Raw genomic sequence first — 17,156 nt, forward strand, 5'->3', positions numbered from 1 at the left:
TCTGTGGACTCTGTCAATCACAAAAGTGGTGTCATCAGCAGCTCCCATCACCTTGTTAAAGATTGAGGTTACAGTTTTAAGAAGAGCCGTAGCAGCGATCTTTTCTGAAATGGCTTTCAGGCGTATATTATTTCGCCTTCCCCTATTCTCTTGATCGTCTAACAGGATGGCGACATTTTGCAGATGTGTTCTGGAGTTGGATAGATCTTGCTCCAGTGTGTTAACTCTTTCAAATAGTGTAAATACATCCTTCTCCACTGCTATAGTGCGTGTATCAAGAGCCTCTATATCCCCTCTCACAATGGACAGAGCCCTCTCATGTGCCGCCTCCATTTTGGTGACTAAATTGTCCAGGTCATTTTTAGTGGGGAGTGCAGACAGCAATTGCAAAATACGGTCTGTGTCCACAATAGCACCCACAGGGTTAACTCCATGTGCACTCTGGCTTCCAATTTGTTTCCCCTGGCTGTTAGGGGGATGGTGACCATGAATCCCTGCAAGCCCCTGCTCCACCAAGGACACTCTGCTTTTATTGCCTCCAGGGTTAAGCCCATCCATGTCAGGACCACCGCTCTCTTCACTAACCTGACACCTCATGGTCTGCTGTGTGGATGGGACACTGCCGCTGCCATATTCCTGTGTACTCTGCTTCTCAGATCCTGCTCCTGTACACTCCTGCACTGCCAGCATCTGAGATATTATCAGGGACCTTGTTTCCATCTGCTCTGGAGCAGTATTGCTCTGTTTCTGGCTCCCACGTGTCGCCTCTGCTTGTTTTTCAGCACCTCTGCTGTCCTTTGCAGCTGCAGCAGGTGCCTGCCTCATGACAACCGTCGCCATTACAGGAGCAGGCCTGGAGACTGGGGATAGTTTACCTCCCTGGAACAGGCGATCCACCGCCGCTCTGCTACTTCTCAGGGCCGGGGGTCCGCTCTGTGGTCCTGTGCTCCTCTTCCCTGGCATATTTGGGTGTGCCAGGTGACTTTAAAGCTATGTTTTGCCGCCTCAACCTACAGAGCTTTCAGTATGTACTTCTGCCTGCCACCATGCTCAAGCCACGCCCCCTATAATTTAATATCTTTATATATTTTTGATATTAGTGATTCTCCATTTTCTAGCCTGTTTAATATTAATAACTTCATCTAATTTTTTCTTCTTTTTACTCTGAGGTTTTTTCAACTCTTAAGGACATCAGTTTGGAAATACTGAGCTATTTTTTCCCTTGTAGGACATTCATACTTGCGTTTTTTTCCCACGGTTTGAACTCAGTGGAAGTTTGCACTCGAGTTACCTTGCGGGATATGCGCACTGTCTTTGTTTCCCACGGTCTGAACTTATCTGACCTCTACATGTGCTCCGTTGTAGGTCCTGCTCCGGAGCTTTTAGTATAACACAGACTCTGTTATACACTGCTATTCTCTTCCTTCATGTAGATCATACACCCCTTTTATTCTTACGGTTTTTAAATACAAACACTTTTCATTTTTGAATAAAAGTTTCTTTCATTAAAGATTTGTAACCATTTTTACTGTCTTTTAGTATAAACATAATGTCTTTGCGTACAGTACTATAATATATATATATTTTTTTTTTCTGACATGCTTATCTTGATTGTATACATTTTTCAGCAAATATGATTTTTTTATTTAATTACTAGAGTTGAGCGCGGTTCGAGGTTCTCCAGTTCTAGGCTCGAGTGATTTTGGGGCCTGTTCTAGATCGAACTAGAACTCGAGCTTTTTGCAAAAGCTCGATAGTTCTAGAAACGTTCGAGAACGGTTCTAGCAGCAAAAAAACAGCTAATTCCTAGCTGCTTTCCGCTGTAATAGTGTAAGTCACTCTGTGACTCACACTATTATGACATTTCAGTGTATACTGTGCGTGAACAGCGCCTTCAGATCACTCCTGTTTGTATAATGGCGATCGCCATTTTTTTTTTTTTCCTTGTCTTCCTTCCCTAAGCGCGCGCGTCTTGTGGGGCGGGCCAGCATGTCAGCCAATCCCAGACACACACACAGCTAAGTGGACTTTTAGCCAGAGAAGCAACGGCATGTGTGATAGGATGTCCATGTCACATGTCCCTGCATTATAAAACCGGACATTTTCCTCCAGCACGCCATTATCTGCCTTCTGCGTCCTTGGTGTCAGACATCACTGTCGCAGCTCCGTCCTGACTGAGTCCTATCGCCGATACTGCTGTATACACAGCGCTGGACAGCTTAGGGAGAGCACTTTCTATAAGTCCTTTTAAGGGCTCGTACGGGCAGGGTCAGAGACTCAGAGCCATAGGTGACAGGTCCTGAAAACAGAGTAGGTCAGGGATTTCGTCGCTGCATTTCCCCATTAGGAGGGAATAGAAAGGCAGGCTTCCATTCCTCTACCCAGAGCCCCACAATCCTGGCACTGTACCCTCCTGTCCTCTGCACACTCCAACTCCTTATAATAACTAAGCCATTATACTAGCAAACAGTCAGTGTACTTAGTGGCATCCTAAACGTGGCTATTGTACTTTTGTCTAGTCAAACTAGTGCAAAGATATTTGCAGCACGTCTGCCTGCATTGCACACTCAAACTCTTTTTAACTAAGCCATTATACTAGCAAACAGTCAGTGTACCTAGTGGCATCCTAAACGTGGCTATTGTACTTTTGTCTAGTCAAACTAGTGCAAAGATATTTGCAGCACGTCTGCCTGCATTGCACACTCAAACTCTTTTTAACTAAGCCATTATACTAGCAAACAGTCATTGTACTTAGTGGCATCCTAAACGTGGCTATTGTACTTTTGTGTAGTCAAACTAGTGGAAAGATATTTGCAGCATGTCTGCCTGCATTGCACACTCAAACTCTTTTTAACTAAGCCATTATACTAGCAAACAGTCAGTGTATCTAGTGGCATCCTAAACGTGGCTATTGGACTTTGCTATAGTCCCACTAGTGCAAAGACATTTGCAGCACCTCTACCTGCATTGCACACTCAAACTCTTTTTAACTAAGCCATTATACTAGCAAACAGTCAGTGTACCTAGTGGCATCCTAAACGTGGCTATTGTACTTTTGTCTAGTCACACTAGTGCAAAGATATTTGCAACACGTCTGCCTGCATTGCACACTCAAACTCTTTTTAACTAAGCCATTATACTAGCAAACAGTCAGTGTACCTAGTGGCATCCTAAACGTGGCTATTGTACTTTTGTCTAGTCAAACTAGTGCAAAGATATTTGCAGCACGTCTGCCTGCATTGCACACTCAAACTTTTTTTAACTAAGCCATTATACTAGCAAACAGTCATTGTACTTAGTGGCATCCTAAACGTGGCTATTGGACTTTGCTATAGTCCCACTAGTGCAAAGACATTTGCAGCACCTCTACCTGCATTGCACACTCCAACTCATTATAACTAAGCCATTATACTAGCAAACAGTCAGTGTACCTAGTGGCATCCTAAACGTGGCTATTGTACTTTTGTGTAGTCAAACTAGTGCAAAGATATTTGCAGCACCTCTGCCTGCATTGCACACTCAAACTCTTTTTAACTAAGCCATTATACTAGCAAACACTCAGTGTACCTAGTGGCATACAAGAAGTGGCTGTTGTACTCCATTAGTGCCCCACTGGTGCAAATCTATGTGCAGCACCTCTGCATGACACCCTCCTGCTCTGTTTTTAATAAGCTATAATGATAGCCAAAAATACTGCCATTTAGTGGCATCATAGAACTGGCTGTTGTATTCCATTAGTGCCCCACTGGTGACAAGCTATTTCTAGCACCTCTGCATGACACCCTCCTGCACATTTAGCTATGCTAATTTTATAGCAAACTCAGGGAATTCCTTGCTGCATTTGATCATTCGGAGGGATAGAAAGTGAGGCTTCTTTTACTGTCCTGGTACCCACAGAACACGGCCACTGTACCCATCTGTCCACTTTTGCCACGCTATTTAATTTGCCCAAAGAGCTGACTCTTTTTCTGCCATCCTAAAATTGTCTGGAATACTAAGTTAGTGTTCCTTTGCTGCCAAGCAAGGTACAACACATGTGCATTCTACACTCCTTTCCATTTCTGGAATGCAATTATTAACTGCAGGTAGTCCAGGCAATCTGTGACGAAGGTGCAGGCGTGGATATAATGTAGCCTGCATCCAATGATGGTTCTCTCGATGTCTGACAGCTCAACAATACCTTCTGTTTCCACTTCCAAAACAAGTGATGACCTGCCAATCACACTCCCTGTTGCGGGTAATGGAGTGGAAGTTCAGTGTGAAAAACCATGTGTGACTGCTGTCCCCACAGTCACAGAGGATGAAGAGCACGCAGATGCACTTGATGGGGCAGGCGGTGGTTGCACAGGCACGCTAGGCCGCATTGTAGCACAGTGAAATTCACATTGCGACTTATGCTTCATTTTAAGTCGTGTACAGGGTGGGCTCCCCAGTATGCAGCAAAACCAGGCAACAGGAAAAGGACTCTAGGCAGTTGGGTTGATAAATGATTGTTTAACTTTACCAAAACAAACAATAAGAAGCATGCATACAATTTAAATAATTGAACAATGTATTCTGTTGCCTACTACCTGCTAATCCCTCTGTGTAGCAGTAATTGTGTGTTTGTGTGTGTGTGTGTGTGTGTGTGTGTGTGTGTGTGTGTGTGTGTGCGAACACGACTTACCAGTGGCGCATCACAAGAGCTTACAAGTTATCTACCTAAACATAGACAAAACACATGACCCCCCCTGAATACCCTTGTTAGCTGAAGCCTCACAGATATTGCAGATGATAAAAGTGTGAATGCAAACCACACAGCTCTGCAACACAGTCATGGAAATCTTGAAAAGCAACAGTCAATGCAAACATGTGTTGCTGTCCCTCTATGATTTAAACTGTACGTGACAATTTGACAGTGCAGAGGCAGCAAGTCTTATTGTCTATATAGTCGGCCTACCCAGAACAGATATGTGTTTTGCTAATAAAACAAAGTGTTGCGTGCCCGCATTATTGTCTGGGCACAGCCTACCGTACCCGGGTACTGTGATGTCCAGTTGCCAGAAATACAGACTTTACGCTCCTCTCTCGGTAAACAGTATAGACAGCACCGTAAGAATGTTGGTCTGTGGCACAGGATGCTGCTCACTGACGTTACAGTGCTCATCATCAAAGTACAACACAACTCCCCTCACAATTGAACGAACTGTTTCCGCGGTGGCTCCTTACTGTAACACACACCTTTAGCTTTTCCTTCTGTTCATAGACAGCATCTCCAAGTCCACACCCGAAGAGCAATTTTATATTGCTTCAGTGACCAAAGGCAGATCCAAAAAAACAGCAGCCCCTTGTGTGTAGTCTGCAACAATGCATGCAATGAACGGCAAATAAGCATATTGCGTTGACAGTTGCTAAAGCTGAGCAATACACCTTCACGCTGTCAATTCATATCCATGTGATACTTCATGGAGGAAGTACTCAAAAGTGTGAGTTTTTGCCTTCTACTTACAGATTGTTGACAAATCTTACAGATTACATGACTTTGGTGATCCTTTGCGATGTCCAAAAATTCACAGGCTAGGAAAGGCTTACAGCCCATGCGACCTGCATAGCCAACACGACATCTGCTCAGAGTCAAAGTTGTGGTCCAGGATTCAGTTGTTGACGTGCTTCCAGTACTTTGTCTCTGGCCAGGAAGACGCAACGTAACCTCGTCGTCAGTAGCATCCTCCTCCACCTCCTCTGCTGACCTCATCGACTGGCTGACTTTGGTTTGACAGTAAGTGTTGTCTCCAACCTCATCAATAACCCTGTGTGTTTTCATTCCCCTCGTCCTCATTGCTCCGAGACAACCTCTTCCTGCCCTGACCGAATAGTAAAGTTGTCCTTCCAATCAGGTATCTGTGCTCCTCATCATGTTCCCCATTGTCTCCACCAGGAGGATTTAATTTTTGGAAATGAGGGTGTACATTAGGCACAGCACCTTCTTCTTCGGGGCCTGGATCCCAGTCACAAAGCTTCAGGCTATCTGCGCAGATCATTTCCCCTGTCTCATGGAACTCGCTACCTCAACACGTTAGATTATATGCTACACACGCAAGCTTCAAACTGAATCTGAAAACTCATCTGTTCAGAAATGATTATAACCTTCAATGACACCACCACCATACGTACTTGATGCTCAACCTAAACAACTCCTACTGTCTCCTCCCAAAAATCCTTTAGAATGTAATCCCGCAAGGGCAGGGCCCTCTTCCCTCTGTACCAGTCTGTCTATAGTTACTTGTATATGTATTCTGTATGTAACCCCCTTCTCATGTACAGCACCATGGAATCAATGGTGCTCTATAAATCAATAATAATAAAAATAATAATAACTTCCTTGTCTGTACTCATTGCAGCTTTGGAGCAGACCTCTGATTCCCAGGCTATAGTGCGACTGAACAGCTATGCAAACTCAACCATCTCTGTCACCCCATACTCAGCAGGGCTGGTGGAAACTTGAGAGCTGTTAGGAAGCAAGTGCGATTGGATTGACACCACAGAGGAATGGAGTCTTTGGGATCTTGAAATTGGGGTGGAGGAGAGGCCACTTTATGGAGCAATTCAGATCCATTGAAGCAGCTGCTGATTTGGCCTCATCTACATTTGTTAGCGATGGTCGTGTCCATGAAAAAAGGGATCATAACAGATTATCCATGGGAAGAAGTACACCTGTTCTTTTTGATGTTATTTGTTGTTACAAAACGGTGACGCCTTAAACGCAAGCAGCCTGCTGCGGTTTCAGTTGCGCCCAGGCATCAGCTGCCATTTAGGCCTGTGCCTCGGGTTGTCCAGCTGGCTGCTTTCTCCTCCACGTCTAAGTGTGGAGAGGCAGCTAGTGCGCATGCGTGTGCCGATTTACCCCAGCCGCAGCCTAACTCCAGTGTTTCGCCTAGTGAGTATGCTCAGCCTGACTGTGCCATTCCTGAGGCTAAGTCTTCATTTCGGGCTACAGCGCATGCTCCCACATTTAGTGCGAAAAGCCTCTTTGCACAGGTACTTGCACTCCGTGCCGGGTCTAAGTCCTGTGTTGTGCATAGACACCATGCTAAAGCTGATAGTCTTTTTTTCAGAGACTGTATTTCATGCAACTGACCATGGTCAGGCACTTACTGCATCAGAAACTAGGTCCGGTAATGAACTCTTTGGCCCTGCCCCTGATGTGGGGGGCCCATTTAGACCACAGGGCATCAGGTGTCCTGACGATGTGGCCAGGCCACTCCCAAATGGCTTGCAGAGGCCCGCCCCTATGACTTGTCACCTCATTATTGATGGTCAGACGATGACTGGTGAGGTGTTTGGGTCATGACAGCCATGAGGTCATCATTGAAGTTGCGGTTCCAAATAGGACGCTAGTTATGCCACTCATGACGTATCACTCTGCTTTTGTCTCCAGGAGGTGCATTGTGGTCCACCCTGGTTTGTGGCGGACCCAGGTTATAAAAGGGGCTGGAGACAACAAGGAGGTGCGCAGTCTTCTATTATGCTCCGAAAGAGCACACCTCCATGTGTTGAACCCATTGCGGCTTTAGGCCAGAGGTAGGCAGGGATAGGGCGTCGATGCAGGCCGCCACCACAGTTGGTAACGCAGAACGGTTAAGACCTGTCCTACAAGTCCTGCTTGTGCAGCCCAGTGGCATTAACAGGCCTGCTGCTGCTGATGCGCCTGCTGTTCACAGGTGTGGCCCCAATGCACACGGTCAGCGTCCTGAATGGCCCCTGTGATGTTAACAGTGAGTTCCTGGGCTGGGTGGGCGTGTGGACCCTGTTACGCTAACAGGGCTCCCAGTCTCAAGATCCGAGTGGCGTCTAACTTGGTTCAGGCTACTATTAGTTTCATAGCCACACAGCTCTGTATCCTCCACCGAACCTTCCAGTTGCCAACCTCTCCTTTTCCATCTGGGAGCACGGTGGACACTGACTGCTGATGGGGATATATACCTTTCTCTTTCTTTTCTTATTAATTTTCGTTATATAGCGGTAACATAGTATATACCACCTTATCCAAATCTGCCAGTCCCACCGTAACAGATGGTGTTTCTTCATCAAATGTTACTTTTGCTTAACCACCAAACCCACGGACCAAAACTTTTTTCCCCTTTCCAACACACCTGTTCCCCTTTTCACCCGCATCTGTCCTTTTTCAACTCATTTTGTATATGACCAAAAGTGCAACTCTGCAGGGACACCGTACTCAATGGCATCTCAGCACAACAGCCAGCCCTCGGTCCCTCAGATGTGGACAAGTAAAAGACCATTTCCTCCTATCCATGACAAACCGTTGAGATTCACTCTGTGCAGCACTGGTGTTTAGTGGAAAAGCAGATCGAAGATTGCGTAACACCTTCTGAAGATACTCCTGTACACGTGCGTCCCTTTATATGGCAGGAATTATTTCGCCAAATTTTGTCTTGTACCGGGGATCTAACAGTGTGGCAACCCAGTAGTTAGCATTACTTTGAATTCCTACAATCCGAGGGTCATGTTGTAGGTAGTGCAGCAAGAAGACGCTCATGTGTCTTGTGCATCCAGGAGGACCAAGTCCTTGGTGTGTTGGTGGCAGAGAGGTGAGAATCGTGCCTCCTTCCTCTGCCCTGTCCCCCCAACCTCGCACAACCGAAATGTGAGCAAGCTCTCACTCATCTGCTGAGTCTTCCATGCCCATCGCAAGTTCGTCCTCCATTTCTTCATGGCTCCTGCACCTTCCTCAACAATTTTTGCTATTACTATGCGCCCTTGTTAATCCCTATCCCCCACCATAACTGCTGCCTAGGTGCCGCTTACCGTATGGACCTTGTAGATCTTATTATCCCTTCTGCATATGACTCCTCCTGTACTTCCTCACCTTCCTCTTGGACCAATACCTGACTCCGAATAATGCTTACAGTTTGCTCCATCATGTAGGTGACCAGAATTGTCACGCTGAGAATGGCATTGCCAGTGCTAAACATCTTCGTCGACATTTGGAAACTGTGTAGAAGGGTGCATAGGTCCTTGATCTGACACCACTCCAGCAGCATGATCTGCACCACCTCTGGATCAAGTTAGCCCAGGGTATACGTCATACCGTATTTCAGCAGGGCTCTGCGGTGCTGCCACACACGCTGCAACATGTGCAGATTCCAATTCCTGCGTGTCGGAACATCGCATTTCCGGCGTTTAACTGCCAGACCCTAAGACTTCCGGAGCGATGAAAGTTGTTGAGCTGCTGGGTGCGAAGGATGAAAGTGACCACATAGCAGCGTGCCCGCTGCACAAGGCCATGTAGGCCGGGATGGTATTTTAAAAATTGCTGGAGAATCAGATTCAACACGTGAGCCATACAAGGCCCGTGTGTCACATTGCCCTGACGAAGGGCCGCAGACAGGTTTGCATCATTGCCGCACACGGCTTTTAAGTCACCAACGTAGTCCACTCAATCAATTTGTACTCTGGTCCCAATGGGAAGACACCACACCCTTTTTTAGGCCCCTCCTGTCTGCAGACCACTGCCAGACAAAGCTATGAACCTCTTGTTACTGTTACCCCCAGTTCAGTTTTATGAGTTTGTGTGCTTGTTACCTGACTACTTTTCCTGCTTGCTGTTTATGTACCTCGTTGGCCGATCCGCATTTCACCTCTGCTTGTTTTCTGATTAAGTCCTGGCCATCCCATTCTGTTCCTCTTCCTCAATTAATGTTTTTGAACCTGCATGACTACTAGTCTCTGGAACTGCAGCCTTCCACAGCTATTGATCAACGTGGGCCCTGTGTAATTCCAAATCACTGTATAGGGGTTAAAGGGTTTCAGGGTTCTGGGTGTCCAGCTTGGTGAGTGGCTTGCCTATAGCCTATCCTTTACAGCCCATCTGAGTGTGTCGATCCAGGCAGGCGTTACACCGTGCCCTCTGCAGAAGGCCATGTAGGCAGGGATAGTGTTTTAAAAATTGCTGGACAACCAGGTTCAACACGTGAGCCATACAAGGCACGTGTGTCACATTGCCCTGAAGAAGGGTCGCATACTGGTTTGCATCATTGTCGCACCCGACCTTCCCTGACTGCTGGTTGACTGTAGACAACCATTGATGAAACTCGGTCTCACTCTCCAGAGCTAACCGTCCACAATTCCTCAGCGGTGTCTCACATTTCCCCTACATTTCAAAGTAAACATTTTACCGCATGATGGCCTTGAGCTCTGCTGCCAGCATAGTAAGGAGGTGTGTGGGATTCCTTGGGCGCAGTTACAAGGAAGGGTGGCCTGACCACACTGGGTTTGGGCTGAGGTGGAGGACCCACACGAGGTTGAGGAGGCAGACGCAGTGGAGGAACTTGTACATACAGAGGAAGGATTGACACACAAGTCGTGGGGATGGCAAGACTTGTACAGCAAACCCTTCTCCATCTCTCACCATAGTTACCCAGTGCCCAGTCAGCAACATGTAACTCCCCTGTCCATGCTTTCTGGTCCAAGTATCTGTGTTGAAATGCACCCTGTCACACACAGAGTTTCTCAAGGAATCGGTGAGGTTGTGTGGGACCTACTGTGGTAGCGCGGGCACGCCTGTCTTGGAGAAGGAGTGACGACTGGCCATCGGCTCTTGGGGCACTGCAATGGGCATAAGGTCTCGAAAATCCTCGGTCTCAAAAGGGTGTAAAGGCAGCCTTTCTTTTGCCAACAAGTTGCAGATGATGAAACTCAACCTCTTAGGCATGTCATGCCGTTCGAAAATCATGTAAAACATATCGAGGGGACTCCAACCACAGTCTCCCTCGTTGCCACTAACTGGGCCACACACACCCCACTTGACTGGCATCGGTTGACCCCCCCTTTTGAAAAAGAAAAAGATGCTTTGCATGAAGCACTCTCAAAAATACGCGTGCCTTTCCCGTCCCCTGGCTGACCCAGGGGAAGAAAAGTCCTCTGAGAGCCATGACTTGTTCATCTTGGTTCTTTTAGAAACACAGCGAGGGGACTCCAACCACAGTCTCCCTCGTTGCCACTAACTGGGCCACACACACCTCACTTGACTGGCATCGGTTGACCCCCCCCTTTTGAAAAAGAAAAAGATGCTTTGCATGAAGCACTCTCAAAAATACGCGTGCCTTTCACGTCCACTGGCTGACCCAGGGGAAGAAAAGTCCTCTGAGAGCCATGACTTGTTCATCTTGGTTCTTTTAGAAACACAGCGAGGGGACTCCAACCACAGTCTCCCTCGTTGCCACTAACTGGGCCACACACACCCCACTTGACTGGCATCGGTTGAGCCCCCTTTTGAAAAAGAAAAAGATGCTTTGCATGAAGCACTCTCAAAAATACGCGTGCCTTTCCCGTCCCCTGGATGACCCAGGGGAAGAAAAGTCCTCTGAGAGCCATGACTTGTTCATCTTGGTTCTTTTAGAAACACAGCGAGGGGACTCCAACCACAGTCTCTCTCGTTGCCACTAACTGGGCCACACACACCCCACTTGACTGGCATCGGTTGAGCCCCCTTTTGAAAAAGAAAAAGATGCTTTGCATGAAGCACTCTCAAAAATACGCGTGCCTTTCCCGTCCCCTGGATGACCCAGGGGAAGAAAAGTCCTCTGAGAGCCATGACTTGTTAATCTTGGTTCTTTTAGAAACACAGCGAGGGGACTCCAACCACAGTCTCCCTCGTTGCCACTAACTGGGCCACACACACCCCACTTGACTGGCATCGGTTGAGCCCCATTTTGAAAAAGAAAAAGATGCTTTGCATGAAGCACTCTCAAAAATACGCGTGCCTTTCACGTCCCCTGGCTGACCCAGGGGAAGAAAAGTCCTCTGAGAGCCATGACTTGTTCATCTTGGTTCTTTTAGAAACACAGCGAGGGGACTCCAACCACAGTCTCCCTCGTTGCCACTAACTGGGCCACACACACCCCACTTGACTGGCATCGGTTGAGCCCCCTTTTGAAAAAGAAAAAGATGTTTTGCATGAAGCACTCTCAAAAATACGCGTGCCTTTCCCGTCCCCTGGATGACCCAGGGGAAGAAAAGTCCTCTGAGAGCCATGACTTGTTCATCTTGGTTCTTTTAGAAACACAGCGAGGGGACTCCAACCACAGTCTCCCTCGTTGCCACTAACTGGGCCACGCACACCCCACTTGACTGGCATCGGTTGAGCCCCCTTTTGAAAAAGAAAAAGATGCTTTGCATGAAGCACTCTCAAAAATACGCGTGCCTTTCCCGTCCCCTGGATGACCCAGGGGAAGAAAAGTCCTCTGAGAGCCATGACTTGTTCATCTTGGTTCTTTTAGAAACACAGCGAGGGGACTCCAACCACAGTCTCCCTCGTTGCCACTAGCTGGGCCACACACACCCCACTTGACTGGCATCGGTTGAGCCCCCTTTTGAAAAAGAAAAAGATGCTTTGCATGAAGCACTCTCAAAAATACGCGTGCCTTTCCCGTCCCCTGGCTGACCCAGGGGAAGAAAAGTCCTCTGAGAGCCATGACTTGTTCATCTTGGTTCTTTTAGAAACACAGCGAGGGGACTCCAACCACAGTCTCCCTCGTTTCCACTAACTGGGCCACACACACCCCACTTGACTGGCATCGGTTGACCCCCCCTTTTGAAAAAGAAAAAGATGCTTTGCATGAAGCACTCTCAAAAATACGCGTGCCTTTCCCGTCCCCTGGCTGACCCAGGGGAAGAAAAGTCCTCTGAGAGCCATGACTTGTTCATCTTGGTTCTTTTAGAAACACAGCGAGGGGACTCCAACCACAGTCTCCCTCGTTTCCACTAACTGGGCCACACACACCCCACTTGACTGGCATCAGTTGACCTAATTTTCAAGATGAAAAAGATGCTTTGCATGAAGCACTCTCAAAAATACGCGTGCCTTTCCCGTCCCCTGGCTGACCCAGGGGAAGAAAAGTCCTCTGAGAGCCATGTCCACATTGTCAGTGGACAGACACGTGTGCTTATCTGCCAGCAGACCCCCAGCAGCACTGAAGACAGGTTCTGAGAGAACGCTGGCTGCAGGACACGACAAGATCCCCAAGGCATACGTGGGGAGCTCATGCAATTTATCTAGATTGGAAGCCTAAAATGAGCAGGGCTCAAGTTGCACAATAATGGAATCGATGTTTCCTTGCATATACTCATATATCTGTGTGTCCTCCTCTTTTTCCTTGTCCAGCTCTTTTGTTTTCGCATGAGTATATGTCCTTGTCACTTTCCCATGTGTTTGAGTTGTTTGTCACCTTTTGGACCCCTTTGAGGGTGTTTTCTAGGTGTTTTTATGTGTTTGTGAATGCCTGCCATTGTTTCCTATGCAGTTCGAGTTCGGTTCGTCGAACGTTCGACGAACCGAACTCGAACGGGACCTCCGTTCGGCAAACCGCCTCGAGCCGAACCGGGACCGGTTCGCTCATCTCTATTAATTACCCACTTGTTATCACATATTTGTACATAGATTTACATTTTTACACGTATTACACATATTTTCTACACACATGGATGTATTCTCCATGTGGCGCCTATCACTTAGACGGCACACACCTCCGGTTAGTATTCTGTTCATTCCCGGAGTTCCAATCACATTCTGGGCTTTTAGTAATAAAATCTAAAAACTAGCGATCACTATTTTTTCGTCTCTGTTTTTGATTTTTTTCTCGTTTTTTCTTTTCTTTTTTCTTGGATATTCCCATGCTATCAGGAATAGCGTTTACCACTAAATGCTTGAATTGTAACAGATGGTTACTGCCCCAAAGGTTCGGGTCACTTTAATACACACACACACACACACACACTTTGTTTTTTTATTTTTTTATTTTTATTGTTCATTTTTTTCGTTATATATTTTCCTAAATTTCTTATCCTTAACACTTATGAACTATGTAATGATATGTTAATGTCATTGTTTTGCAATTTTGACATACTATTAAGAATTTGCTAAGTCATGTAGACAGAGGGATTGCCCGCTGATTTTTTTTTCTTGTAGTAGGCGGTTCTCTTGTACCAGATGTTTATATATGTCAGTTTGATCTAGGTTTTACTTCTGTTGATGTACTGGTCCTGAGGAAGAGGTTTTCACCTCAAAACGCATAGACCTATGGAATAAATAGATAGTTTATTATCATCAACATCTCTACATCTTCATTTTGGCTGATGCGCGGCTTTAACCCTTTCTCTACTCCATTTTGAATCTACAAAATTATTATCAGATAAAGAAATTACTCAAGATAGGAAAGCTGGTTATATTGCACCGATCACCTTTTCTACTAAGTATTTCCCTCAATATTCTAATATAGTAAAAATTATAAAAAAAATTTGCCGGGGGGGCGGAGCCGGACATGACTGTGTAAGGACGCTTTCCCTCTGAGCTCCTCACTGTAATCCCCCATAAAACTGGTTTTTACTGCTAAAATGGGCAAATCCTCTAACAAAAAGGCTAAGCCCAGCACCATGAAGCGGCCACCTTCATCCCAGAGCAATATTGGATCCTACCTCACCCGCTCCCGGGAGCCTGGGACAGCACCACAGCCAGGACGGGAGCTGAGGCCTGCAGACCATGATCCTTTACCAGGCTCGTTGCCTAAAATCACGGCACCTTCAGAAGCCCGGAAGATGGGAGCAGCGGCCGGGAGTTCTCGTGCCATAGAAGAACCCACAGCGGGAGCCATAACTGCGGTGGCTAACAGGGGAAGCCCGACGCTGAGAGAGACAGCAAAGCCTGCGGCGCCATTTCAAGATGGCGGCCGCGCACGGAGGGAACAAACCGGCGGTTCAGTAGTGGAGGTCAGGACACCCACAGCCAGTGCCTTACCTGCTACGCGTCCCATTGCAAAGCTGCAGGATCCGGTGAGTTCACACAGCTCGCGTGTGGTCGGTGCGCATGGGAAGCTGGGAGCTGCGGCCGAGGAGAGCGGGGCGCACGTGCATCCAGGCACAAGCGATGATTCACCACTGCAGGCCCGTGCACGGGAGAAGATGTCGCCGCGTTGTGTAGCGGAGGAGATGAACACACCATCCTTGCACACAGGTGCTGTGGAGGGGGGGTTGAAAACGGCTGCAATTCACTCTGCTAACCCTGATAAGTTGCCTGCCTGCAGTTCACAGATGCTGGGTCTGCGTGAGGGCTCAGCAAGGGGAGCCCTAACCAGAGACTGCGGTGGTATTACATGCACCTCTCCCCTACCAGAGATTAAAGGGCCCCTGGAGAGCATTGGGGAAGGAGAGGGTCCATATAATCCCCTGGTGGCTGCAAATGAATCCTGGGGAATTCCCCAGGGGGAGACATCCCCCACCCATTCAGAGAGCTGGTCCACAGGTTCCTCCTGGGCAGAAAGCCTGGCAAGCCCAGGTGAAGAACCAAGGAGGGGCACTCTGATGCCCATGAATAGTGGGCTACAGGTGCTGGGATCTCCCCCACTCCAACATGCATTAATGCCACAAGCGTGGGGAGGCATGACTAACCCCCAGGGTACTCAGAAAGTGATATATGGTCCGGCGTTTCAGGACTCTTTTCGGGCATATGCCAACATACCCCATACTGATGCCCCGAGGGGTGAGGATCGTCCGGCATCCTTAGCAGATTTGCGCTTGCTGTTACAAGCGATGCCCACCAAGAATGATATTGCAGCATTAGCCAACCAAGTAGTGGCGGAATGTAAACAGGAATTCACCCAATTGCGGTCTGAACTTTCCTCACTCTCCCATAGGGTAGATACCCTTGATGAGCGTCAATCAAATTCTCAGGTCTCTATTCAATCTATCCAAGAGACAGTGAAGATCCAGTCCAAACAATTATTTGCCCTCCAACAGCATGTAGATGATCTGGAGAACAGAAACAGACGAAACAATCTACGGGTTAGGGGATTGCCTGAGTCCATTGCCGCCCCGGATATCCCTGTAGTTCTCTGTTCAATCTTTAATAGCTTACTAAAGAGACCACCAGGAGCTTCTCTTGAACTTGACAGAGCTCATCGGGCCCTACGTCCCCCAGACCCAAAGGACCCTCGGCCAAGAGATGTTGTATGTAGGGTGCATTTTTTTGCCGCCAAGGAGGCCATCTTGCTTGCCGCTCGGAGGAAACAGAACTTATCATATAATGGTTCAGCCATCCGCATAATGCCTGACCTCTCGCGGCACACTCTGGCCCAGCGTGCTACCCTTAAGCCTCTTCTGGATGTCTTAAAAGAGAAGGGCCTGCCGTTCCGATGGGGATTCCCCTTCTCCCTATCGGTACAGAAGGACTCACGGTGGTGGATCTTACGTTCCCCTGAGGACTTTCCGGCATTCGTCGAGAACCTTGGCCTTCCCACCATTTCCGTCTCAGAATGGCCTACAACGCTGCTACAGCCTTGGGTTCCTGGGGGAAAAGCCAGCACCACCAGGCCGATCCTACATAGTGATTCCAGTAGAGGGCTGCCACCTAGAGGAGATAGGGGCCGCAGATCGGGCCGCCCTCGGCAGCAGACATAGACAAGCTTGGAGGTTGTGCATGCCTCCAGGACCTGCATTACTTTCCGTTACCTGAGATAAAGGTCTTTTTCATTCTGACCTCAAGTCTAGTTATCGCCCGTATTGCACAAACATCTGATACTTTTGCCAGTGTTTATGGTTAACTTTATTGTTGCAAGTATATATGGAGCTCTGTTCGGTTATGTCTGACAGCTTTTTTCCCCAAATAGGTTGGGATCCCCTGTCCTGCCGAGTAATGGCGGATATGTTCCCTAGGAACGTTTGTTCGGTCTTAGTTTATTGTGCAAGGTTTTTATGCCTGCTGTTATTTTTTTTCCTCTCCCTTCTACATTCTTCTTCTAATCTCAAGACTTTTCTTCTTTCTGTCTTTGGCGGCCGGGCTGATCACGCCCGATTTCTTTTTTCATATATTTCTAATGTCTCATTCCCCTATAGATGGCGGACCTCACCATAGCTTCTCTCAACGCCAAAGGCCTCAATGTCCCGGAGAAAAGGTCGCAGATACTTTACCACCTTCATAAACGAAAGGTGAGAATAGTATGTTTCCAGGAGACCCATTTCAAACAGGGACACTCCCCAACCCTCAAGAATAAATACTATCAGACATGGGTAACCTCAGACAATCCGGACTCCCGTTCTAAAGGTGTAGCGATAGCCATTCATAAATCCCTTCCCCATCAAATCTTAAAGTGCACGACGGATAGCCT

At 47.5% G+C, this 17,156-nt stretch overlaps 1 protein-coding gene across 1 annotated transcript in view; it reads right to left on the bottom strand.

Annotated features, from left to right (window-relative positions):
• Positions 1–13,861: 13,861 nt before the first annotated feature.
• LOC142260446 (uncharacterized) overlaps positions 13,862–17,156 on the bottom strand; it is a 51,225-nt gene continuing 47,930 nt past the window's right edge. The window contains exon 2 of the transcript XR_012728652.1: positions 13,862–14,075. The gene's annotated coding sequence lies outside the window, so the exon portion shown is untranslated. The remainder of the gene's footprint in view (positions 14,076–17,156) is intronic.

This window comes from Anomaloglossus baeobatrachus, unplaced genomic scaffold (assembly GCF_048569485.1).
Source record: "Anomaloglossus baeobatrachus isolate aAnoBae1 unplaced genomic scaffold, aAnoBae1.hap1 Scaffold_106, whole genome shotgun sequence".
NCBI classification, from domain to species: domain Eukaryota; kingdom Metazoa; phylum Chordata; class Amphibia; order Anura; family Aromobatidae; genus Anomaloglossus; species Anomaloglossus baeobatrachus.